Below are 26,246 nucleotides of genomic sequence, written 5' to 3'. Positions count from 1 at the left end.
GTAGTAGTAGACACGTCCATCTTTTGCCTGATAGACTAGTGGTGGGAATACTTCCCCTAGAAGTGGGAGACTTGGGTTGTAGGCCCTCATTCAATGGGAATTCAAAATCTACATCTTTCACTACCCTATGAGAGCACAGAGAGGTGCTGTGATTTATAATGCTGTTGTGACTTAAGTAGCTCCCACCCTGCTAGAGGCACATTCTGTCTGGGCATCTCTGTGCACTCTGGATACAGAAATAATAGTACATCCTTCTTCTTCAGCAATCCCTCGCAGTCAAGGATGATTGCCCTCCATGATTGTCTTATCTGTACATGAAGATGGCTGATGAGGCCTATTTGGGATCAACGGGCTGTACTGCAGCTCAGACGTGTTTCCATGCGAGGTGGGTGGCAGTGGATTCTTGATTTGGTCCATGACACACTGTTTCTTCTGCTCCCACTTTTCCATTTCCTGTTGTTGTCAGGAGGTTTTAAAATACTGAGATCCTTGCAGCAGGCTCTTCTTCCATATAGGGCAGTCCCAGGTGATATTCTCCCACAAATTTCTGTATTCAGAGATACATAGTTCTATCACAGATCCCTTTGAGGTTATAATGGGAGTTAAGCAAGGCTTAAGTCATCATTCCAACACATTTTTCAATATTCCTTGACATTGACATTGAAATTGACATTCCATAGACATTAGGGCTAGAAGGGACCTTGTAAGATCATTGGGTCCAGCCCCCTGCCCAAGAGGCAGGAAATCAGCTAAGGTCAAAGGATCCAGCAAGATAAGTACCCAAACATTTCTTAAAAGTGTCTGGAGTAGTGTCCGGGAGCTACCTGGACTAGGGGGCTGCAGGAGGCTCCTTCAGCCCAGGCGCAGGGGGCAGAGCAATCACTCCCCCGATCCAGGCTCCCGGATCAAGCAGGAAGTTTAAAAGAGGGTCCACGAGTCGCACAGGAGAGAGAGGCGGCGGGACTGGAAGTGGAGGGGCAGATTGGGGCCTCCCAGAGCACGAACGCCGAACTGGAGCTGCGCAGGTGGTCCCCAGCCACCGCGGAGGAAGCGGCAAGGCAGATCCACGCTGCCCAGCACCGAGCTGGGAGCCCGGCACTGCCAGCATGGCCTTTAGCGCTCGCAGAGGAAGCGGAGGGACGGAGGCACGCCACCCAGTGTGAAGCCGGGAAGCTGGGGCTGTCAGCAGCAGTTCCAGCCGCCGGTAAGGGAAAGGAGGGGAAGATCCACCCCGCCCGGTGTGGGGCCACTGAGCCGGAGCGGCCGGGGATTCCAGAAGCCGGCGAGGGCGTGGAGAGGTGTAGCCACCACGCACCGAGCAGAGCCGCCGAGCTCGAGCAGACAACGTGGTCTCCGACCGGAGGCAAGAGGGAGATGGAGCAAATCCACGTTGCCCAACGAGGACCCGCTGGGCCATCGTGACCGACGGGGATTGCTGTCACAGATGGAGACGCACGAGAGCGACTACACGCCATCCAATACGGCGCCCGCACGCTCGGGCGCAGCGAGCAAGGACGGCTGACACGGATGCGGGGAACCGGTTGTGAGTCAGGCATCCGGGAATCACAATACTCAGTGGGCAGAGGGCGCAGATTAAGCCGGGGACTGGCCAAGGCGGATAGACCCCAAGCGGTGGCCGGGCCATACGACGCAGGGGAGGACAACTATGGGAACCTCCCTAGACTAAGGATGAAAGCAGCAGGGGATTCCCCCACAGCACCCTGGTAAAAGGGAGACTGATACTTTGTGAAAGGGGGAGCGATGAGGACGCTCAACCCAGAGGACTGGGAGAGGGTGTAGGGGAGGAGGAGCCCTCAGGAGTCCCCGCTGACCCACCAGTCTCGTTATTGGACACTTTGGCACACGCCACACAGGAAGATCCAATTGAACAGGAAGTTACATCAAAAGTCGTGGCAGGAAAGCGTGATGGGCGCAAAGACCAAGGGAGAGGAGAAAGAGACGGGTGACCCAAAGCGAGGACACGGGAACCGAGTCACCTAACGAGGGACTGGACTCGTTCACAGTGGTGCATTGACCGGGAACTGTGGTTTCTTTTTCAGATCTTTTTCCGGCAGCAGCCTTCCTGACACCAGCGGGCGAGAGCAATGGAGCACCAGACCAGTTTAACTGGGATGGAAACTATGCAGCAGGTCATGAGCCTGCTGGTACAAGTATTACAGCAGCAGCAGCAGCAGGCTATGCGTCAGACTTCGCTGCAAGAACATATGTTGCAGCAACAGTTATGGGCACTCAAGGGGCTCGGCGAATGTCGTATGCCCAAGATGATGAAAGAAGATGACCCTGAGGCCTTCCTGGAAATATTCGAAAGAGGCGCATTAGCAGCAGGTATCGAGAAGACCAAGTGGGCGGGTCAACTAGGGACATTGTTGATAGGTCCGGCACAAGCGGCCTTTCGGGAAATGTCACGGACTGATGCACTAGACTATGACAAAGTAAAAACCGAGATATTACAACGATTGGAAATCACGCTGGAAAGACATCGCCAAGCTTTTCATGCAAGGAAGATGGGGGAGAGAAAATCCCCTCGCGTACTCTGGCAATGCTTAGCGGACCTGTTGAATAAATGGCTGAGGCCAGAACAGTTATCCAAAGAGCAAGTTTGTGATCAAATCCTGCGTGAGCAGTTTATTAATGATCTGGAAGAGGACACCCAAAGATGGGTAAAATGCCATTGTCCCATGTTGTCCAGAGAGGCCCTGCAGCTAGCGGAGCAGTTTGATGCAGCCCAAGGGGGCCGAAAGCAAGGGTGGAATCTGAAAGGGACAGAGGTCCCCGGGAATAAGAATATGGACCTGAGGGTGGGGCATAAGAAGACCCCGCTTAATTTGGTCTGCTTCACCTGTGGACAGAAAGGACATATGGCCAGGAACTGCCCACGGGGGAGCCAGTTTAGTTCGGCCGTTGGCCCAGGCGTGACAGATGGACACCAAGGACAAGGACTCCCACGGGAGGTCGAATCCATGGACTGTGGGGTTGGAAGTCAGAGACAAGTCCGGGTGCAGCCATTACCCCAAGTTCAGGCATGGGTGGAGGGGGTCCCGGTTCAGGCCGTAGTGGATACGGGCTGCGCCCAGTCATTAATCAGACCCTCCCTTGTCCCCTGGGGGAATGCCCCTCAGTGTCCAGGGGTAAACATGATTTGTTTACATAGGCAGAAGAGTTATGTAGAATGGAGATTAATGACAGTAGAAGTACAAGGCATTCGACGGAGCTTACCCATGGGTCTCAAAGAAGACATCCTGTACCTGATGATATTAGGCAGGGACTGGCTGGAAATATTTGACCTGCTGGGCACTCAGCAGGGAACCGGCGGGACCAGAGAGGCACTGGCGGGTACCGGAGACGAAGGGCCAGAGCCCTAGAAGATGTAGAAGAAGGGCTGGCTCTAGAAGATGTGGCATCCGCCAGCCAGTTTCGAGCTGCGCAAGAGGCAGATCCAGAGCTGCTACCCTTTCTACAGGTAGACGCAGCGGGGTCCCGGGGTCAGGTAAGACACACCGAGCGTGGGGAGACGGCCCCGAGGGTAGAACTCCGGAATGGTCTGTTATACAGGATCCGAGGGAGAGGGCCAGACGGGAAGAAGATGGCCCAGTTAATCATTCCCCGGGTCTATAGGGAACAACTGCTATGGTTAGCACATAAGAACCCGTTGGCGGGTCACCTAAGTAAAAATAAGACCGAGGCGCGGCTAACCCGGCGGTGTTTTTGGCCACATTTGTATGAGGATGTGGAGAGGTATTGCCAGGCCTGCAAGGAGTGCCAGAAGGTGAGCGCCCATAAACCGCCCAAGGCTCCTCTGATATCTATGCCCTTGATCAGGGAGCCATTTGCGAGGATAGCTATGGATGTGGTGGGACCGCTGCCCCGCGGAGCGGAGGGCCACCAGTATATTCTGGTGCTGATAGACTATGCGACTCAGTTCCCAGACGCTGTGCCCTTGAGGGTGGTGACAGCCTCCAAGGTTGCGGAAGTTTTGCTGCACTGGATATCTAGGTTTGGCATCCCCCAGGAGATTGTGACAGATCAGGGGTCCAATTTCATGTCGGCTGTATTGGGGGATCTGTGTAAGGTACTAAAGATACGCCATTTAAGAACGGTGGTATACCACCCGCAGACCAACGGCCTTGTTGAAAGGTTCAATGGCACACTAAAGAGCATGTTAAGAAAATGTACCCAAAGGGAGCCACGGAAATGGAGCTTAATGATTCCCCCACTATTGTTTGCAGTAAGGGATGCCCCGCAGGCCTCAATGGGATATTCGCCCTTTGAATTAATTTTTGGGCATCGGCCTTGGAGTTTATTAGACCTGACGCGGGAAGGTTGGGAGGCGGACCCTGACCCTGGCCAGAAGGCTCATGAGTTGGTACGGGATCTCAGGGAGTGGCTACAGGCAGTGAGGCAGATAGCCCAGGACAAATTGGAACAGGCGCAAGTTAAGCAAAAGGAAAGATATGATGAACCCGCACAGGCTAGGGAGTTTAGGGCCGGGCAGAAGGTACTTGTGCTACTACCTGATACCGCAAGCAAATTCTTAACAAAATGGCAGGGTCCATTTCTGATTACGAGGCGGGTGGGACATGTGGATTATGAGGTGAGACGACCCGGAGCTAGACGCCAGAGACAGATTTACCATGTCAACCTATTGAAAGAGTGGCATGAAAGAGAAGGACTTATCATGTCCCCAGGCGCTGAAGGAGAGGAGGAGGATACTGACCTTAAGGACCTCCCAAAGTGCCAGGAAAACAGAAAGGAGGTACAATTAGGAGAACAGCTAGGGAAGACCCAACGTCAGCACCTGGAGGGCCTAGTGGAGGAATTCCGGGATGTTTTCTCAGGACAGCCAGGGAAGGCTCGGGGGGTAGAACATAAGATCGTCACTAGGGAAGGTCAGATAGTACGCGAGAGATGGCGGCGTATCCCTTACTATAAATCCCAACCTATTAAGGAGGAATTGGAAGAAATGTTGAAGCAGGGCATTATAACACCCTCGCGCAGCCCTTGGCGCAGCCCTCTAGTGCCGGTGGAGAAACCAGACAGCACGTTGAGACTCTGTGTGGATTTTAGAAAACTCAATGCCTTTACGCAGTTTGACACTTTTCCAATGCCGCAAGTAAATGATTTAATGGAGCATATCGGCCAGGCACAGTTCATTTCAACCCTAGATCTATCCAAGGGTTACTGGCAAATTCCACTACGCCAACAAGATCAACAAAAAACCGCTTTCGGTACCCCTTGGGGCCTATTTGAATTTAAGAGGATGCCCTTTGGCCTCAATGGGGCGGCGGCAACATTTCAGAGACTAATGGACGGGATGTTGGCACCGCATCAGGGTGCGTATATAGATGACATTGTGATTTACATGGAGACATGGGAGCGACATCTGCAGGCTCTCCGGGCCATGTTGAGGGAACTAAGGCGAGTAGGCCTAACGGCCAATCCAGGCAAATGCGCCCTGGCCCGGCAGGAGACCAAGTATTTAGGGTTTCTGGTCGGACAAGGTCGAGTCCGACCCCTGGCAGACAAGGTCGCGGTTATTAAGGACTATAGACCCCCGGTTACCAAGAGAAACATGAGGGCATTCCTGGGCTTAACAGGCTATTATAGACGGTTTATCCCCAGGTTCGCAGAGCTGTCCAGACCACTGGTGGAGGCCATGAAGGGTCAATGAAGAGGGATGGTCGAATGGAATAAGGAATGACGGAGGGCATTTGAAGAACTAAAGAAAGCCCTCTCCCAAGAGGTGGTACTACATACACCCAACTTTAATGCCCCGTTTACCCTGCAGACAGATGCATCCGCATTCGCCCTGGGGGCAGTGTTATCACAAGAAGTGGAGGGAGTGGAGCGACCCGTGGCATACGCCAGCCGGAAGTTGAATCAGCAGGAAACCAGGTATTCCACCATTGAAAGAGAATGTCTGGCGATCCGGTGGGAGGGTCGGCTATTTCAAATACTACTTATTGGGGAAGGAGTTCAAATTAGTTACAGACCATGCCCCCCTGAAGTGGCTTCACACAGCCAAGACGGACAATGCCCGAATAACGTGGTGGGCGCTAGCCCTCCAACCTTTTTGCTTCCAGCTGGCCTATAAACCGTGGAAGCTAAATGTAGTTGCAGACTTCCTGTCCAGATGTGGGGAAGAAGGCCACAGGGAGCCGGGGTTGGAAGACCCGGTGGTGAAACCCCTAAGTAATGTCTCGAGGGGTGGGAAGTGTCCGGGAGCTACCCGGACTAGGGGGCTGCAGGAGGCTCCTTCAGCCCAGGCGCAGGGGGCAGAGCAATCACTCCCCTGATCCAGGCTCCCGGATCAAGTGGGAAGTTTAAAAGAGGGTCCACGAGTCGCACAGGAGAGAGAGGCGGCGGGACCAGAAGCAGAGGGGCAGATTGGGGCCTCCCAGAGCACGAACGCCGAACCAGAGCTGTGCGGGTGGTCCCCAGCTGCCGCGGAGGAAGTGGCAAGGCAGATCCACGCTGCCCAGCACTGAGCCGGGAACCCGGCGCTGCCAGCGTGGCCTTTAGCACTCGCAGAAGAAGCGGAGGGACGGAGGCACGCCGCCCAGTGTGAAGCCGGGAAGCCGGGGCTGTCAGCAGCAGTTCCAGCCGCCAGTAAGGGAGAGGAGGGGCAGATCCGCCCCGCCCGGCGTGGGGCCACTGAGCCGGAGCGGCCGGGGATTCCAGAAGCCGGCGAGGGCGTGGAGAGGCATAGCCACCACGCACCGAGCAGAGCCGCCGAGCTCGAGCAGACAACGTGGTCTCCGACCGGAGGCAAGAGGGAGACGGAGCAGATCCACGTTGCCCAACGAGGACCCGCTGGGCCAACGTGGCTGACGGGGATTGCCGTCGCAGATGGAGACGCACAAGAGCGACTACACGCCATCCAATACGGCGCCCACACGCTCGGGCGCAGCGAGCAAGGACGGCTGACGCAGATGCGGGGAACCGGTTGTGAGTCAGGCGTCCGGGAATCACAATACTCAGTGGGCAGAGGGCGCAGATTAAGCCGGGGACTGGCCAAGGCGGATAGACCCCAAGTGGTGGCCGGGCCATACGACGCAGGGGAGGAAAACTATGGGAACCTCCCTAGACTGAGGATGAAAGCAGCAGGGGATTCCCCCACAGCACCCTGGTAAAAGGGAGACTGATACTTTGTGGAAGGGGGAGTGATGAGGACGCTCAATCCGGAGGACCAGGCGAGGGTGTAGGGGAGGAGGAGCCCTCAGGAGTCCCCGCTGACCTATCAGTCTCGTTATTGGACACTTTGGCACACGCCGCACAGGAAGATCCAACTGAACAGGAAGTTACATCAAAGTCGTGGCAGGCAAGCGTGATGGGCGCAAAGGCCAAGGGAGAGGAGAAAGAGATGGGTGACCCAAAGTGAGGACATAGGAACTGAGTCACCTAACAAGGGACTGGACTCGTTCACAAGTAGGTGCTTGTACCACCTCTAGGGGAAGTCTGTTCCAGGCCTTGGGGGCTCGAATATTGATGCTGCATTTTTAAGCTGGCCTTGAGGACATCCCTGACATGCTTTCTCTGCCCTCCTTTGGAGTGTACACCTTGGCTGAGCTGGGAGAATAAAACTTGCTTTGGGCATCTGGAGTTGGACATCAGGATGACATGGCTGGCCCAACCAAGTTGATGTCGGACAATCACTGCCTCAATACTCATGGTGCTTGCTTGCAGGAGGGCACTAATGTTGGTGCATCTGTTTTCCAACTGGATTTTGAGCATCTTCCACAGGCAGCATTGATGGTATTTCTCCAATATATCAACTTGATATGTCTCCTGTACAGTGCCATGTCTCGGCTCCATACAGCAAGGTAAGGATCGTCACTGCTTGATAAACCATAAGCTTGGTTTTGTATCTGATCTGAGGTTTTTATCTTTGAACACCCATTTCTTCAAGCATCTAAAGGCTGCACTTACACATTTGAGGCAATGTTGAATTTCTTCATTGATGTCAGCCTTCTGCAAGCAATGGCTTCTGTATGGGAAGTACAGGAAATACTTAAGATCCTCCAGAAGCTCACTGTGGATCTGGATTGCTGGAGCTGGTGAGTGTTTATTAGGAGCTTGTTGGCAGAGGACCTTAGTCTTCTGGATGTTAAGTGTCAGTTCCATTTTCTTGTATGCCTCGGTAAAGATGTTGGCAATTGCCTGAAGGTCTGCTTCTGATTAAGCATTCATTACAGAATTGTCAGTATATTGGAGCTCAGTGATTGAGGTTGGGGTAGTCTTGGTTTTGGCTCAGAGTCGGTTGAGGTTAAACAGCTTACCATCCATTTGGTAATTTAGCTCCAATCCGGTTGGAAGCTTGTGGGTGGTCAGATGTAGTACTGCAGCAAGGAATATTGAAAAGTGTGTTGGAATGATGACTTAAGCCTTGCTTAACTCCCATTTTAACCTCAAAGGGATCCGTGATAAAACTATGCATCTCTGAATACAGAAATAGTAGTAGTAGTTTTCAGCTTAAACTCTACACATGGGGAACAATAGACTGAGCTATACCTGGCCTAATACTGACTGTGAACAAACTCTTATGACTCAGAAAAGAGACCTGGGACTTATTCTAGATACTGTTCTATAAAAAAGCATTGGCTCAACATGCAGCAGCCACCAAACAAGTTAACAAATTGTGGGGTATCCTTACAAAATGGAAAGCATCATTATGCCACTATATAAATCCATGGTGTTCACACATTGTGAAGACTGCATGGGGTTCCAGTTTCAGTTTCTTAAAATAATGGAATTAGCAGTGGTCCAAGGAAGAGCAAAACTGATCAGAGGCATGGAGCAAGTGCTATACTAAAAGAAACCAAAAAAGGCTAGGACTCTTCCTTTAAATTTTGTGCCTTTGTGTGTACCAGCTTTTTATAATAAGGAGATGAATTTAATTAATTCATCAGGTAGAAGAATACATTCGTACTCCTGAATTGTGACTCACTATAGCCCAGATTTTCAAAAGGTATTTAAAGCACTTAATTCCCAAAGTTTCAATGGGAATTAGATGACTCAACACCTCTGAGAATTAAGTTACTACAAAAAAAGCATTGTAGAAAAACCTATGAAGAAATTAATAATAATGCATTCTCTAAAGGAACTGGATGGCACACAGTAAATACTGACTGTGATCAGACATTGAATGATTAATATTAAATGAACCACTGAATGTTCTATTCAGTGACCACCATCTATCTTGCAATGAATAAGGCTTAGGTCCTGTAGGGTGAGGGGAAAGGAGTGAACAATGTAGTGCATAATTTAAGAATATAATCATAGTCAACCTTAATTCTAGCTATTTCAAACTTTTGTAAGATTGACTTGACAACCTTCATAATATTCTTTTGAGACAGCCTTTTAACATAGTTGTGTGTGCAGATCACATAGTGAAGTCACTGGAAAAAGTGTTGGTAGAACCTAAAAGTATAAATTCTCTGAAGTATCTTATCAGGGTAATTCAAATTCCCAAACCAAAGTGCTTATGGTCTAATCCTATGCTGCTATTTTCTTTTTCTTTTTTTTTTTTTTTTGGAAAAAAGAACCAACCCCCAAACCTAACAGTATATGATGTGGACTTGGAAAATTTGGAAAACTCTTCTAAACAGGTGGGAGCTAGACTTTCCATTAAGAAATAAATGTCTGCAAGTAATAAAAAGAATGTTTGATTTTTTCCTTAATACATGCATTAATTAGAGGGTACTCAGTATTTCAGTACAAGGGCAATATAGTTTCAGTGCTATAGCAGCACAATAATTAAGGTTGTATCAACACTCATGTAAGTGCTAGATCCAGTCCAGGTAGAACCAAGACAAAGTCTGTCTTTGATGGGAATTGGCTTGGAGCTACACTCATTGGTATTCCACTTTTAACAATAAATTTGCTAAAAATGAAGAGGAAAAAAATTCTACAACACATGTTTTTCATTTTATATATATTATATATAAATAATAGCAATTTTAAAAATTAGATGTTTATGCTACTAAAGCATAAAATATGTCCCCACTTCTGCAAATATTTCTAATAATTTATGGACTTCATATGAATAGTCGCACTCAGTGAGTTAGGACTATTAAAGTGTGAAAAGTCTTGATCACATCGTTTGCATAACTAGGTTTTATATACACACGTATTCTTAAAAGCAGTGTATTTTGCAGAGCTTTCAGTTTTCATGTGGAACAGAAAAACTGTCATAAAAATAAATCAGAGAACTCATTAGTGGTAGGAAACTACAAATTGTGCATGACAAGACAACTTTTTAATGTTGTTGACATGAACTGGTGAAGCCCCATGTTTTATAGTCCTCTTACATTAAAAATGGGTTTGTGCATCTTCCTTAATATATATGATGATGAACAGCCATAACATAGTAACAATTTAGGTTATAGATTACTATTATATCAGTGATGGCTTTTCAAAGATCACTGTAATCGTTGTAAAATAAAAAACTTTAAAACAACTTTACAATATTTACAAACAAATTTGTAAGAAAAAAGTAAATTCAAGTGATCAGTCAAGCAGGACAATTGAGATTAAGCATAAGGAGCATAGAAATGCTAATATATTGTACCACAAGTTTTGACTTCATCAACATAACCCAAGGATACCTCTCCCTCACAAAATCCAGTTACTCAGGCCTTGTTGGGTAGAGCAACAGCAAGCAAACATGACACCAGCTATACAGTACTTCTCTACTCTGTCTGCAGAGCTTTGGGAGGTGTGGTCTCTCTTCCCCCTCACTCTGGCTTGTTTTCAGTGGCTGCAACTAATTCAACCCTGATGCAGGTGCCCCCTTTACAACAGAAGTAAACCTCTCTGCATATCTAGTCTCCATATCCCTAGCCATTCCCACCCCAATGCATAGTCCTAGCATGATGCTTAAATGTAGAACTTTAAATGTCAGCTTCCACATGAGGTGTGGGGCTAGAGAACAGCTGAATGTATAGTATATGCATAAGTACAGGATATAAGGCACAGAAAAGGTTCTCACATCTAAGAGGCTGTTTTTATTTGGGGGCAAAGTTAATACCTGTTCTTTTATTATGTGTTTTCCCTCTCCATGTCTGGTGTGAAATTAGATCTCATTAGCTGGACATGCTCACTTAACCAATCACCGATTGCTTCAGCATGTCTTGTAGCACAACCATACAGATATAAACAGCCAGATACTTATATGGGTACAACACTAATCTCAGATGCTGAAATTTTGTGAGGTTGAAGAATCTATATTTTCCAGTCCCACACTCTGCAATCTGTATTTCCAAGGAAAAACTGTTAGTGACCAAGTCAATAAAATGGGCTACAGAACATGAAAGACTGTATTTTACGGTGTATAGGTAGACATATTGTATAAGTCGATCCCATATTTCTGTTCAAAAAGTTACGATTTTTGTATGTTCAGTGTGTAAGTCAATACTGCCTCCATGTGCGAGGCACTGAAAGCCTGGGCAGGCTCATGGGCTCCCAAGAAGTTGAATTGGTCCCTTGGGAGATCAGACAGCACATGGCCCACTGGCAGCCTACCCGGCCAGGCCTGGGGTGTGCTGTCGCCACTGCAGAGGGAAGAACCAGGCCCACCCACAGCTCAGGGGCTGCCCAGCCTGGTGGCAGCTCATTCCCCAGCTGTGGGGCAGGTGGAGAGGCTCCGCCGAAAGCAGAATCTGGCCCCTCACCGCTTCTGCCTTCAGCAGGTGCCTGCAACTACCAGGATGCCTGGTGCTGCCTAGGAAGGGGCTGGCATGGCCCCCCCGGGCAACTCAGGGTGTCAGGCAGAAGTAGGGGGGGGTGCTAGGGGTATTGGACATGGTTGACTTCCCCTCCATTCCTGACACCTCACGCTGCCCCAGGGCATGCCAGCCCCCCAGGTGGCACCAGGCATCCTGCCAGCCTCACGTGCCTGCTGAAAACAGAAGTGGTAAGGGGTCCAGTCCTGCTTTCACCTGAGCCTCCCTGCCTGCCCTGCAGCTGGGGAGTGAGCTGCTGCCAGGCCAAGCAGCCTGGTCCTTTCCTCTGCAGTGGCAGCACTGCCTGGGGCTGGTCAGGCAAGCTGCCAGCAGGCCATGTGCTGCCCAAGCTCCCAGCTTGCCAGGAGCCTGCCAGCATACTGCCTCTCCCATGAGCCTGCCCGGGCTTCCAACACTTTACACACTGAGGCGGGAAATAACGTATAAGTCAAGGTTGAATTTTAAGAGTTAAAAATTTGTCTTCAACACAACTTATACACTGTGAAATATGGCAATTGCTTCCCCCCCCATTGGCAGATGGGGTTATACTAATCAGCAGGCTGAATGGAATTTCAAGAACTGCTTTTCTTTTTATTACTTCTGAGGTTCTGTGGGATAGTAAGCAATCAGTTTACTTCTTACTATTCCATCTCTCCTCACATTCTGCATTCTTGGAGACAATCCTATACCTGGGAATGTGGAGGAAGGTATGTTTATAGCACCCAAAAATTCAATACTGGGATTTCAGATGTTTCATTATCATTAAGAACGTTGTACTGGAGAATCCTTTGAGAGAGCACTGATTATCAGTATCCCTATAAAATATGCCACACTTTTATTTTGGAAATAAATCAGTAAAAAGAACATTAGAGAGTCAAGTTATTTCTGACTCTTTTTTCCTTGTAAATTTTTAAGATTAATAAAACCCTGCAACTATAAAGAACAAACTCAATAATATTCATAGAATTAAAGGGTTTTAAAAGGGACCTAATCCAATAACCTGATGCAGGAGATTAGTTAGAACTGTTCAAAAAATAAAAAGAAGTAATATGAACTGATCCTGAAAGGCAAAAAAAGTAGCCACTACACTTTCTAAAAAAGAAGAAGGTATTTTTTGCAGATATGTATCCCCAAGTGTCTATTCTTTAAGGTTTTGGCTTTGCTTTTGTAAGATTGCGTATTATATTTCTAATTAGATGTCATACTCCTGCTATTAATTCTGAATGAACAATCCAGTGGACTAATTAACTTCAGAATTGCTCGTAACACAACTGTCCAAATGATGTGTCATAGTTTAAATGGTGCCTTCTAGGGCTAAGTGCAGATGGTCAAGTAGCTCGAGGCTGATTCAATTCAATCTTTGCAGGTTAGTCTAAACTGCATAGATTGAACTGATAAGCAAATAAACAGACATTTACTTTTAATCCAGATGTGCAACCACATGCCTGCAGTGGCCCAGGCCAGAAGCTGGGGGAAGCTAGATCATGCCTCCCTGCTCAGATGAAGCCAATGACTTGGACCAAGGCAAGTGCATCCCCCTGCAAGGGGATGTTTGTAGGGGAAGTTAAAGCATTATGGGATGCTGGGGGATTGAGTTAACTTGAATCTGAAGGGGGAGTGGGACAAGTCCAATAAACTGATTTAACTTAAATCAGTTTAGTCTGATACTACATCCATCCAGGTTTATCTTAGATTAATTTCAACCATTGTGAAAGTGGTTTATGTGCACTAAACTTCTGTTGCATTACAGAGTTGAACCCATTATGTGGGTCAACAGAGTTGATCACTTATGTGGACTTGTATGTAATTTCTGTCCCTAGTTTAGGAGTTAACATGCAGCCCCTGGCTGCCACTGCTCTTATAACTGTGGCTGAAACAGAAGCTGATTTCTTGGGGTTCCTGCTCCCTCCTTCAGCTTTTGCTGCATGTCCCCACTAGGGGACAGGATGAGGTCAAGCAGCCTACCCCCTGGAGCATCTGTGTAGTATAGTACAACAAGCTGAAATTGAAACAGGTCTTGTGCTCAGTGCAGTGAGGGGGCGCCTTCACACCCACATGGTGCTGGAAAGATGCGGGGAGTGCCCGCACATGTGGAATACAGTCTGGGGAGCCTGTAGCCCCCACAGAGCACTCCCTTTCTGGTGAAGTCCATGAGGCATATATCCCCCAGCTGCTTAGAAGTGGGACAGAACTGGCTTATTAGGGGCAGGTCATGTCAGACCAACCTGATTGCCTTTTATGATCAGGTCACAAAGGCAATGGATGCAGGTGTCGCTGTAGATGTAGTCTTTCTAGACTTCAGCAAGGCCTTTGACACCATCTCCCACCCCATCCTCATTAAAAAACTAGGCGACTGTGGCATTGATGCCTACACAGTCAGGTGGATTGCAGATTGGCTCAAGAGTCATACTCAGAGGGTGGTGGTGGATGGGTCATATTCAACCTGGGGGGAAGTGGGCAGTGCAGTCCCCCAGGGCTCAGTCCTTGGGCCTGCGCTGTTCAATTTCTTCATCAGCGATTTGGATGACAAGGTGAAAAGCAACCAGGGTAAATTCGCTGATGATACCAAAATTTGGGGTGAGGTGAGCACACTAGTAGGGAGGGAAAGATTGCAGCAAGATCTGGATAAGTTACAGGAGTGGGCTAACATAAACAGGATGCTTTTCAATACTGACAAGTGCAGGGTGCTGCACTTAGGCAGTAGAAACCAGCAGCACACTTATAGGATGGGAAACTCCCTTCTTGAGAGCAGAGGCAGAAAGGGATCTTGGAGTCATTATTGACTCCAAGATGAAACATGGGCCGACAATGCGAGGTCACGGTTGGCAGGGCTAACCGGACCTTGTCGTGCATCCACAGATGCATCTCAAGTAGAGCCAAGGAGGTGATCCTCCCCCTCTATGCAATGCTGGTCAGGCCACAGCTGGAGTACTGTGTCCAGTTCTGTGCACCCCACTTCAGGAGGGATGTGGACAACATTGAGAGGGTCCAGAGGAGAGCCACCCGCATGATCCGGGGACAAGGCAGAACCTACAATGAAAGACTGCGGGACCTGGACCTGTTCAGCCTTCACAAGAGAAGTCTGAGGGGGGACCTGGTGACCATCTATAAACTCACTGGGGGGACCAGAAGGGTTTGGGGGAGACACTGTTTCCCTTAGTGCCCCCTAGCATAACAAGGAAAAATGGACACAAATTACTGGAGAGTAGGTTTAGATTAGACATCTCTAAGAACTACTTCACAGTTAGGGCAGCTAGGAGCTGGAACCAGCTTCCAAGGGAAGTGGTGCTGGCTTCTACCCTGGGGGTCTTTAGGAAGAGGCTTGATGCCTACATGGCTGGACTCATTTGAGTCCAGTATTTTCTCCCACCCAGGCGGGGGGTCAGACTTGACGATCTACAAGGTCCCTTCCAACCCTACTTCTCTGATTCTATGATAAGATTGCACTAATAAATCACATAGTTTAAAAAAAGGATGATGATGATGATGATGTTTCCTTTTGACACCTATTAAAACACTCTCATTGGGACAGTGTTAGTTTATAGTTTATCTTACTGGTTGTACAATGTAGAGATGACCTAATTTTTAAATACCAGATATACATGGATAATTCCAAAAGACCTACTGGTAACTATGTAACTTGACTTGTGTAAGGTTCCAGAATTAGACTAGATATCTGGAAATCAAATTAATTATCATAGAATGACTTAATTTCAACAACGTGTTATTTGACCAGTGCTTAGCATCATCATCATACAGAAGATATACAGGACAAAAAAGAATCAGGAGGAGAAAAATCAGGGTAATCATGTTTATGCATTAATCATGCCATAGGTTGTTTTTTTTTTCCTAAAAGAGCACTTCTTCCTCCTTCACTCCACAGAAGTATAAAAAATTTGAGATGTATTCCAGTGATTAGCGCAGCATAAACTCATAGATGCTTCAACTGATTTTTGAAACTTAGGCTTCAAATAAAAAGATTTTTAAGTGAATTTATAAAGAACGATTGCCAGGTCCCAATCATGGATGGCTCCAAACCCTTTGGTGCATCACAAGACTATCAACATTTCAGATGCACTCTAAGACCTCTCAGCTTAAGGCTGTAACTGTCATCCCAATGATTTATTCCACTGACAGTCTTTTCCAAGTCATACAGACCTTCCATGATAAATACTACCTGGTGACAGAGGCTCACAGTGTACTGAAATAATTGGCCATTTGATTTCACTCTACAGATGAAAAAAAATGAACAGTGCCAAATATCTTTAGGGTGCTACTGACAGAGAAGCAATTATGGTTTTTGAGCCTAAATGGCTGTTGGTTTTCTGTGTTTCCCATATTTTCTGATTAGACTGAAACCATTCTGCTTAATGATATGTAGTGCCACCAGCTTCAGGAACTGAGGAAAGGAAGAGGATATGGCTGCTATCACATAAGAGGAAATGTTACCAGGCGGAAAACTGTAACTGACATCTAAATAACTTATTCAACTGATGGCTCTGTATGGAAGATTATGTTCATAAGTGAAAGCCTGTATGCACAAGATAAAACATACAGTTAGGTTTGTTATGGAGATGTCAGTTGCAGCTGCCAGCTCTAGCAAGATTTATTTTTCTGTTTTGAGGTATCTCTTATGCAGAGAGCACTCAAAGCACATCTTTAAGTGTTGCTGCTAGAAGCATCAGAGAGGTTCGATAAGAAATAGGAAGTCTGCATTAACAGACTCAGATGCCAGTTATAGGCTTCAGTTTTACAGCAACTGTGGTGTTACTTCTATTTAAGATATTTGTATCACTATCTTGAGATATCATAGGAAACACTGTTACCATTATGGAACTGGAGAATTTAATCTTTATTCCAGCATAAAAAAAAAACATAACAAGGATAAATAGTTTAAAGCTAAAAAATCAAATTAGAATTTTTTTTCCCTTTAAATATATAAGCTATGGTAGCCATTGGAACAAACAGTCAAGAGATTGGATGGATTCTCCCTTACTTGGTATTTAAAATAAAGACACATGTTTGACAGATAAGCTTTAGTTAATCACAAGCCATGGGATTTTTGTGGGCATAACTTGGTGGAATTCTGTCACTTGTAACATCAGAAGGGACAATTTGATTATTTCTGAATAGCACATCTATTTATCTGTGAATCCAGTTCTTAAAATGTTCCAGAAGTGGAATGTTTTACAAATCTAGAATGTGTATCTTTTGCAAGATTTTTTTCTTCATGAAGATTGAAATAAAGAATGCTGTTAAATCCCCCCCTCCTCCTGTGTTATTCTCAAAAGACCAAGGAGTTAAACTTGCAAAATGATAACACTTGTTTATTCAGAGAGCAGACTTAGCCTACAGATCTGCTGTCTCTTCCTGCAACCCCAGAGCAAATGTAACAACTTCTACCTAAGGTCTAGCAAGGAACAAAAAGGGGAGGGTACATGTAATTTAAAATGTGTTTTAAGTATCTGCTGTATGATAGATGTCTCAAAAATCAAAAAGGAAACATGAGAAGGAAGCTGCAACTGACATCTCAATAACTAGTTCTGTCAAAGGTGCATCTGATGCATACAGAGGATTTATAATCAACATAATATTCAAATACATTGAATATACTGAAATGTAGCACTGAGGCAAGCTTCCTAGGTGACAGTTCAAACCTATTAAAGGAAAACTGTTAGCAGCAATATAGTTCTTCACTTTTCTATACCTTTTCTTTGCACTTTCTACTACTAAGAACTTTCTGTTACATTACAGTGATACATGTTCACATACTGCAGCTACTGAGGAAGGTGTGTGGATACCCTTAAGAGTGCTATGTACAAGTTGTTACATTTGCCTGGGGATTGCAGGAGAACAGCTGATCAGTAGGCTAAGAAGACTCTCTAAATAAACAAGCTTTATCATTTTATAAATTTAACTTCTTGGTCTTTTGAGAATAACACTTGGTACCAGGAGTGACGTGTGAAGAAAGACAAAAAATGGATCATCTTGGAATTCCAAAGGCATTAAAGCTCTCCAGCAATGCATCAGAAAACTGGAAGAAATTAAGCAAAGCTTCACCATATATATGATGGCCAGTGGAGCTACACAGAAGGAAGATCCACTCAGGGTAGCTATTCTTTTAAATATAGCAGGCCCAGATGCTCTCTCTCTTTATAATAGTCTACAGCTGTCAGAAGCAGAACAGAAAAGCTAAGTGATCAAGTACCATCTGCAAGGCATGGGCGTGGCTCCAGGGGCAGACAGAAACCATGAATAGCTCATAAGGCAGTTGGTATGGGCACTAATAAAGCTAGAAGGGCCACAATTGAGTGTCCCAGGAGCAAAGTAAACTCAGACTGGGCTTATTTAGGGACCCTGGGAACAGCCTCCCTTTTACCCTAAAAGTAATTACATCAAGGTCTAGCAAGAACAAAAAAGGGAGGGTATCCCGAGAAGCCAGAGTTGAGGACAGGTGTCAATGGGCCCATTGAGACCATTGCTTCTTGTCCTGTTGTGCCCACCCCTGGAGGCCAGGACCTGCCACAGTGAGTAATATTGAAGACAGATGGCTCTTCTCTAATCAGGTCTGAATTCTATTCAAATAACTGAAAATGTACAGTTATTTAACTATGAAAAAGTCTTTGAAGGAAAAGGAGACACACTGGACAAGAGTGGGGAAAATACACTGTAAGAAAAAACCTTTACACAGGAGGGAAGCAATAGCAATCCTAACCCTGACAATGGCACTATCTAACAGCTGTCAACATCATGCCTGATCCACCACCAGCCTTCAGCCCACAGCATAGTGTGCGGTTCAAATATATTGAATATACTGAAATTTAGCACCATAGCAAGCTTCCTAGGTGACTGTGTTCAAACCTATTAAAGGAAAACTGTTAGCAGCAATATAGTTCTTCACTTCTCTATACCTTTTCTTTGCACTTTCTACTACTAAGAACTTTCTGTTACATTACAGTGGTTACACTGCAACACTTGGTCTTCTCAGGCCTCAAACATTTGTTGGGGCTTCAGCCCCTTTTCTCCAGCTGTGCCTCCTCAGCACGGGTCATAGAATCATAGAAAGTTAGGGCTGGAGGTGACCTCAGGAGGTCATCTAGTCCAACTGCCTGCTCAAAGGAGGACCATCCCCAACAGCCAGGGCTTTGTCAAGCTGGGCCTTAAAAACTTCCAAGAATGGAGATTCTACCACCTCTCTAGGTAATCTGTTCCAGTGCTTCACCACCTTTCTAGTGAGAAAGTTTTTCCTAATATCCAGCCTAAACCCCGCTTGCTGCAACTTGAGATGATTGCTTCTTGTTCTGACATCTGTCACCACTGAAAAGTCTAGTACCAGCTCAGTCTTCTCTTCTGTGGACTAAATAAGCCCAGTTCCCTCAGCCTATCCTCAGAAGTCATGTTTCCCAGCCCCCTAACCATTTCTGTTGCCCTCTGCAGAACTCTGTCCAACTTTTCCACATTCCTCCTCTAGGGGCCCCAAAGTGGACATAATACCCCAGATGTAGCCTCACCAATGCAGAACAGAGCAGAATAATTACTTCCCTTGATCTGCTGGTAATGTTCCTACTAATGCAGCCTAGTATGCTGTTAGCCTTCTTGGCAACACAGGCACACTGCTGACTCTTATCTATCTTGTTGTCCAGTGTAACCCCCAGGTCCTTTTCTGCAGAGCTGCTACTTAGCCAGTCAGACCCCAGGCTATAGTGGTGCATGGGATTCTCCCATCCTAAGTGTAGGACTTTTCGCCTGTCCGTGTTCAACCTCATGAAAGTTCTTTTTGCCCAATCCTCCAATTTGTCTAGGTCACTCTGAATCCTAGCCCTACCCTCCAGTGTATCTACTACTTCCCCCAGCTTGGTGTCATCCATGAATTTGCTGAGGGTGCAATCCATCCCATCTTCCAGATTGTTTAATGAAGATATTGAAAAAAACTGGCCTCAGCACCAACCCCTGGGGCACTCCACTTAACACAGGTGGCCAACAAGACATCAAGCCATTTATTACTATCATCTGAGCCTGATACTTCTGCCAGTTTTCTACCCACCTTACAGTCTATTCACCTAGCCCATACTTCCTTAGCTTGCTTGTGAGAATGTTGTGGGAGACCATATAAAAAACCTTGCTGAAATCAAGGTATACCATATCCACTGGTCTCCCCACATCCACAGAGCCAGTCATCTCATCATAGAAGACAATCAGCTTGGTCAGGCATGACTTGCGCTTGTTGTATCCATGCTGACTGTTCATAATCACCTTCTCCTCCACGTGCTTAGAAAGTCCATTGCTTAGAAGGTGCACTGCTTTGGGCTATGGGCCCCTGGCCCTGGTCTCACCCTTCTTAGGCTCTGGGACAGCCCTCAGGGTCCTGACTCCAGGCTGGGCTATCCTCATTGTCTCTGCCCTCAGCCCTCTAGTGTCTGATCCTGAGCTAGGCTGCTCACTGCCTCAGTCTTCTGCTCCCTGACCCAGGCTAGGTTACCTGATGCCAAATGCCCTACAAGGCACCTTATGTGGCCTCCACATTGCCCCTCTAGTCACAATGCAGTTCTCTGGTTGAAACTAAAACATAAATGCAAGTCACTGCTTAATATTCGCAAAGTTCCCCTCTGGATCACTATGCCACTGCAAAGCCCTGCCAACCACTTCCCCCACTCTCTGGCTTTCAGCCTTGGGAGTAACAGCCATACCCTAAGGCTCCTCGCCCCTCCAGCCCGATCTGGGCAGACCTCCTCACCCTGTAGAGTTGAGTGTTACAGCCCCTGCCTCGGGAACCCAGGCTTATATCCCCTGGGCTCCCCCACTTTCAGTCAGGTGTGCTCTACTGACTGGCCACAGATGCGTCTCCTCAACTTAATGGGTGGCTTACTGCACCTAGGCTGCAGTTGCTCCCTTGCTGCTTTCCTTCCTGCAGCTAACCCTTGTTCAACTGCCTGAGGTCCTTTCTGCTGTTGTCTCTCTCTCAAAGTAAAAGGTACCCCTAGCTCCTTGTTATACCTGCTTGCCGCCATCTCGCTGTCCAGGTGTTAATAATATACATGTTGGTGATCCATTGAGTTGGGAGCTATATATTATTTTTTACGGGCATAGCCCAAAAGAACAGTACTACTAGGGGTGGGACAGCAGGGCACCAGCCCTTGGTGCCAGTTTAGAATAGGTGCCATAATGCTGGCCCCCAAACAGCCCACACCTCAGTAGCAAGTGGAGAATGTCAGGGATTAGGTAAGATTTCCTCCCTCTCCTGCTCTCTGCCTAGGGTACAAGAAGTCCTAGTTATACCTGGTTACACCTGAATGATGATTGCCCATACTGTTCATGTTTCTTTAAAATAGTTCAAGAAAATGAGTTCTTAAAACAAAACAAAACAAAAAACCTTAGATGGAGCATTTGGTTCAGGGAGCCACGTGCTGAACCTTGAAGCTTGAAACTACTTTGCTATTCAATCCACATATCTGCTCTCTAATATTCTTATTCTAAGGCTCCACAAATAAGAGAGTTTTCCACATGCATATCCTAAGAGTTACCTCCTTTGTACTGTTATGAAACACAGACTAAATAAGACTCTATATTGATTACTAATCTGCCAAAATTGTTTTTATAACATTATTATCAATCATTTTGACTACAATATTTCCTTTATATCCAAAATCCCTACCCTCTAAACTTTAATTTTGCACAAAATGATATCCTTACCCAAACATGGAAACAAAACACAACACATCAACCACTTGCTCAGAAATCTTCATTGCTTCACAGTCCATTTCAGATGCATGCAAATATAAAATAGTTAGGATAGCAGGTTGGCAACAACCTTGACTTCTCATTTTTCTGATCTTGAAATATTTTCTATTCCATTCTCTACATTCCTTAAATAGCAAGCTTGATTTCTTGTTCAGTTTCTTTGTGAGCGTTTGTACAGTGGACAACACCCAAACTCTTTTTCCTTTAAAAAACTTGTTTGAAGTCCCTAGGCAACAATCTATCCACATCAAGAAATGGTCTTATATTCATACTTAACTTTTGGTAAATATTTATGACCCATTCATGTCTAGGGGACAGATATATATGCCCAGTAAATGCACACTCATTCCCTATAGTATACTTATAAATTATAGTATGTGTACTTACACTTCTTCTCTATATTCAGCCCATTGGTACTGAAATTCCTAATATTTTTCAAAATAGATAGCACTTTTAAAATATTACCACATTGTATTCAAAATGAAATGTCATCTTAAGCCTGTTCTAGTCTATAAGGGCCCATCCTTTTAGTGGAAATTGATTCATATTCTTCATAGCTGAATCTAATCTCTAAAGAGCTAGAAGTCATGTACAAAGGAGATAAGCATTGTTAAGTAGAACACTTCAAAGTAGTATATGACAATCAATAAGCATACCATTGTGGAGATACCATGCCTTTCAAAGAATTACAGTTAACCCAGCATTATTATTTGCTAAAGTCTTTTAAACTAACCTTTCAAGTATTTTGCTTGCTATTACTGTGGCATTTTGTTGCTATATCCTTCTGGTTATAGGGGACTTCACTGATATCAATAGCAACAGTACATAATACATTTCAAAAGGAAATTCAGCATTACAATCAGATACCAAACAATTTTCCATTTCAGAATATTATACAGTTTTTAAAATTAAAGATATGAAACTGTTATCAACAATTAGATATTGTAACAGCAGTGTGAATTTACAGCCTGTATATACAACAAGAATATAAACTACACTCTCTATTTGTGAGTTGTCATTTTTCCCTTATCTAGTTTAGCTTATAAAATATAGTTTCCTCTTATTTTCTGAAAGTCTGAATCTGTACACTGTGAGTAGTTTAACTGAACAGTCAGTACATTTAAACGTGTGTGTGTATATACCTTTTTACAAGGCAGAAGCCTTCCATAACTGAAAATTTATGAATATACTTATTTTAAGAGATTATTTAGGATAACTGGAATGTACAGTAAGGATTTAACGTTATTTGTTACATCTAGTTGTATATTACTAAATTAATAGTTGTATAAGTTACTAAATTAATATAGGGGGTTGACAAAAGAGTTTTATCACTGGTTTTGTGATTTGAGCTGAATAGAAAAACTGAATGCTAGGTTTTGTGATTTGAGCTGAAGAGAAAAACTGAATGCTAGGAAACAAAGGTTTTAGTAACCAAAAATCTCTACTTTTCCCTCTCAGTATGCAACAAGTGTACGGAGGGGATGAGCAAGGGGAAGACAGCCTTTGTTACAAATAAAGGTCACTCATAAAATAATTTGATTAAACTTTTAAAAGAAAATAAAAAGTTATTTGAGATTTTTAATAATCATAGAGCACATAAAGAGAGGGTGTTTCTGGGAGCCACTATAGGTAAAACAAATTACCCCAGTTTCTTAACACCAAATTCTTGCCCTAACTTCATGGAGCCATCAGGTAAGAAAATGCTCACGAAGACCACGTGTGACAGATATAGTGCTAGTACAATGCCCATATCAAGGAGCATTTCCTCCAAGAACCTAAGGGAAAGTTCAACAATTGCTAGCTAATCAACAGTAAGGAAGATCAAATGGGTTAAGAAGCTGTCACTGGTAGGTGCTCCAAGGTTTCAGCCCCTTTCTAGTTGGTGACTTCCTCCCTAGCAACGTCAGGGTGAAACCGCACTTTGGGGCCACCTAGATGTTTCTGAGCACTGCCCCTACTCGCCTGCCATGACTTTGATGTTAATAGATGGGGAGGCAGTTCCCTGTCGGTGGTCCCAGAAGGGTCGTGACCCTGGTCTTTGTTTGTGGGGCTCCAAGCTTCCCCTTTACCCCACCCTTACCACATACATGGCCTGGGATGTCTCAGCTCCTTATAGTCCTCCTTGGGATGATATCTTTTTACCTGATAGGATCATCACAGTGGGGTCAGGTCTGTTCTGCCGTCAAGTCTTTCCTGAATCAATTCCTGGTTTTCGAACCAACCTTCAGACAACTAAACATGCCCCAAGCTGGGGTTAACAATAACTTAGGAAAAAGGCTTAACTCAAAGAGATGTTCAGCGCCCACCGATGGAGGGCCTGGGACTCTGGCCCCCAGAACCCTTCTGCCTCCCTGGGATGAGAGAAGGAGTTTCACCCATTCTCTGGGTACTCTTCCCAAGTACTGGCAGGAGTTAATCACTCCTAATCCCACCACCTGGTGGGACTTGCCTCTCCCCTGCCAGGCTCTGGGCCAGTCGCTGCCTGCTCTTCCTTCTTCACCAGGCTGCCCACATGGTTCTGCCATCGCTTGCCACCCTTCCCTGTCACGGTACCTGGGCTCTCCAGAGCAGCTGGGTCTTCACCTGTGATGGTGAGGACACTCTTCTCCTCCCCAATGTGACCTTCTGGCAGGCTTCAGCTCCCTGAGCCCAGACCTGGAGTTTTCTCTGCTGGGTCTCCACAGCAGCTGTTGGGGCTTCTCACCCTGTGCCCCACTCCACTGCTTGTAACAGGCTCCATCATCTGCATCTCCCTGCTGGCAACTGGTCTTCCCCTGCTGGCATTCTCCTTCTCCTCATCTGGGCAGCTGGGTCTCTCCCCAGCTGCCTTTTGATTGTCCTGCACTGCTTCTTGGCCCCACCCCCAGGGCTCACCGATCCACAGGCCCAGGCAGCTGCGGAACTGCCAAGCCTGCAGTGGCTTTTCCCCACAGCTGCCGTTCATCCCGGACCCTGCCATGAGTATTGGTGTTTGTCAGGTGGGGTCTCAGAACATGTTGGGAGTGGGGGCTTCTGTCTCCCCTCTTACAGAAGCCCAAAGGGAAAATCTTTCCCTGTTAAAGGAGCAGATACTCACCCAAAGATACCCTCTCTCTAAGACCCTTGTGAAGGAACTGAGAAGAGGACCTCCCCCTTTATCCCCCAGCAGTTGACTATTAACTAGCTCAGTGAAGTAACATATGGGCTTTTCTACTGGGATCTTTCTCTGCCCATCACTTCTGGAACTTCATATTATAATCCTATTCCTAAACAACTGCAAAGAACCAACTCATAAAATGCCTGCAGATATTCACTTGATCATCCTCAGAGTTGCTTAGCTTAGCACAAAACCAGTACACATAAAAGTGACCAACAATCTCAAATTTTCCAGGATAGTCCTGAATTTTGTGGTTGTGGCCTAGTGCTCCACAAATAGGGTATTGGGCCTGAGTTTTAAAAATCTGTCTTGGACTAAGACCAGATAGCATCCTTCTGCATGTGGTGAAAGGATGCAACACAATGCTGCCTGGAGCCACAATGATGTGGTTCTGTTCCTTCCAGTTTGGGCAACATCCTCTGGCTACCTGTGAACAACAAATACCATAACTATATGTACACGGTGTAGCACCCAGGCTAATTAGCTCTTCCTGCTAACCTAAACACAAATTTACTTAGTAGGCCTGATAATTAGAAGGGCTAACTCCTAAGCAGGTAATGGTATAGCTGCATTCACATGACATACGCTAGAGACAGAAATTACACGTAAACCAGTATAAGTGATCAGAAACCAATTTAAATCTGTAATACAACAGAAGCTCAGTGCAAATAAACCACTTTCAAAGTGTCCAAAACTGGTTTAAGATAAACCTAGATGGATATAGTATCAGACTTAACTGATTTAGATTAAATTAGTTTATTAAATTTCTGTCCCAGATTCAAGTTAACTTGCTTATTGGTTCAATCTGTCCAGTTTAGACAAACCCGTGAAAATTGAATCAATTCAGCCTCAGGCTTTTTGATTGTCTATACTTAGCCAAAGTGCCTCTGAGCAGAGCCAATTAGCGTAACTGTAGTACTGTGCTATAGTGTCAACACTAACCAGAACTGGAAGAGGTATATACTACCTCTGGTTCTGGAGGCCTCTGAAACCTCCAGATGGTCTCTCCTGAAAAATGGTCACCTTTAAGTATATCCCTCTGTAAAAAGGCTCCTGACCAGAATACTTAAACAAGTCATGGGAGGAAGAGTGTCAAGCAAAGGATTCTATCTAAACAATGAGGACCAAGTCCTGCAAGATGCTAAATGGCTGTTGTAATACAATGAGAAACCTTTAATTTAAAGTCAGGGGGAAGTTAAAATGGTGCTCTGAATTTCACAGGCATAGGTGTAGCACTATGCAAGAGACAACATGCAGATTCTTGTTTGCATTCAAAGATTCTGGAATGTTTTTGGACTATTCTACTGTGTTGCTTGTCCCAGCAGCTGTAATGATGTGATGAACTCCAGATCATTTGGCAAAATCCTTTCTTGTTTATATGTTGTGACCAGACTAACTCTCTCTAACGCAATTATTTCTACTTAAGAAAGCAGGAAAAAAACCTGAAAGGGGGGGGGGGAGGCGGGAGGAGGAACAAACCAAGGAGTTGTATAAGCTAATCACTATGATTTCTCTTCCTTAGGAACACTGAATTTTCAAAATGAATTCTGCTTTGTGAACTCATCATGCATTTGACTGTACTTTACTTACTAACCTAAACCAACAAATAATTAAAGGACATTATTGACTTC

The 26,246-nt window shown here is 45.7% G+C and overlaps 1 long non-coding RNA gene across 1 annotated transcript; it reads left to right on the top strand.

The window, feature by feature from the left end:
• Positions 1-270: 270 nt before the first annotated feature.
• LOC149870396 (uncharacterized) lies at positions 271-26,246 on the top strand. Its single transcript, XR_016440602.1, has 3 exons — positions 271-385; positions 9,561-9,626; positions 26,138-26,246. It is a non-coding gene; the product is annotated as an uncharacterized LOC149870396 (long non-coding RNA).

This window comes from Crocodylus siamensis, chromosome 2, assembly GCF_052110815.1.
Source record: "Crocodylus siamensis isolate JL-2025a chromosome 2, ASM5211081v1, whole genome shotgun sequence".
NCBI lineage: Eukaryota > Metazoa > Chordata > Crocodylia > Crocodylidae > Crocodylus > Crocodylus siamensis.
This window is presented reverse-complemented; position numbering and strand designations above follow the sequence as displayed.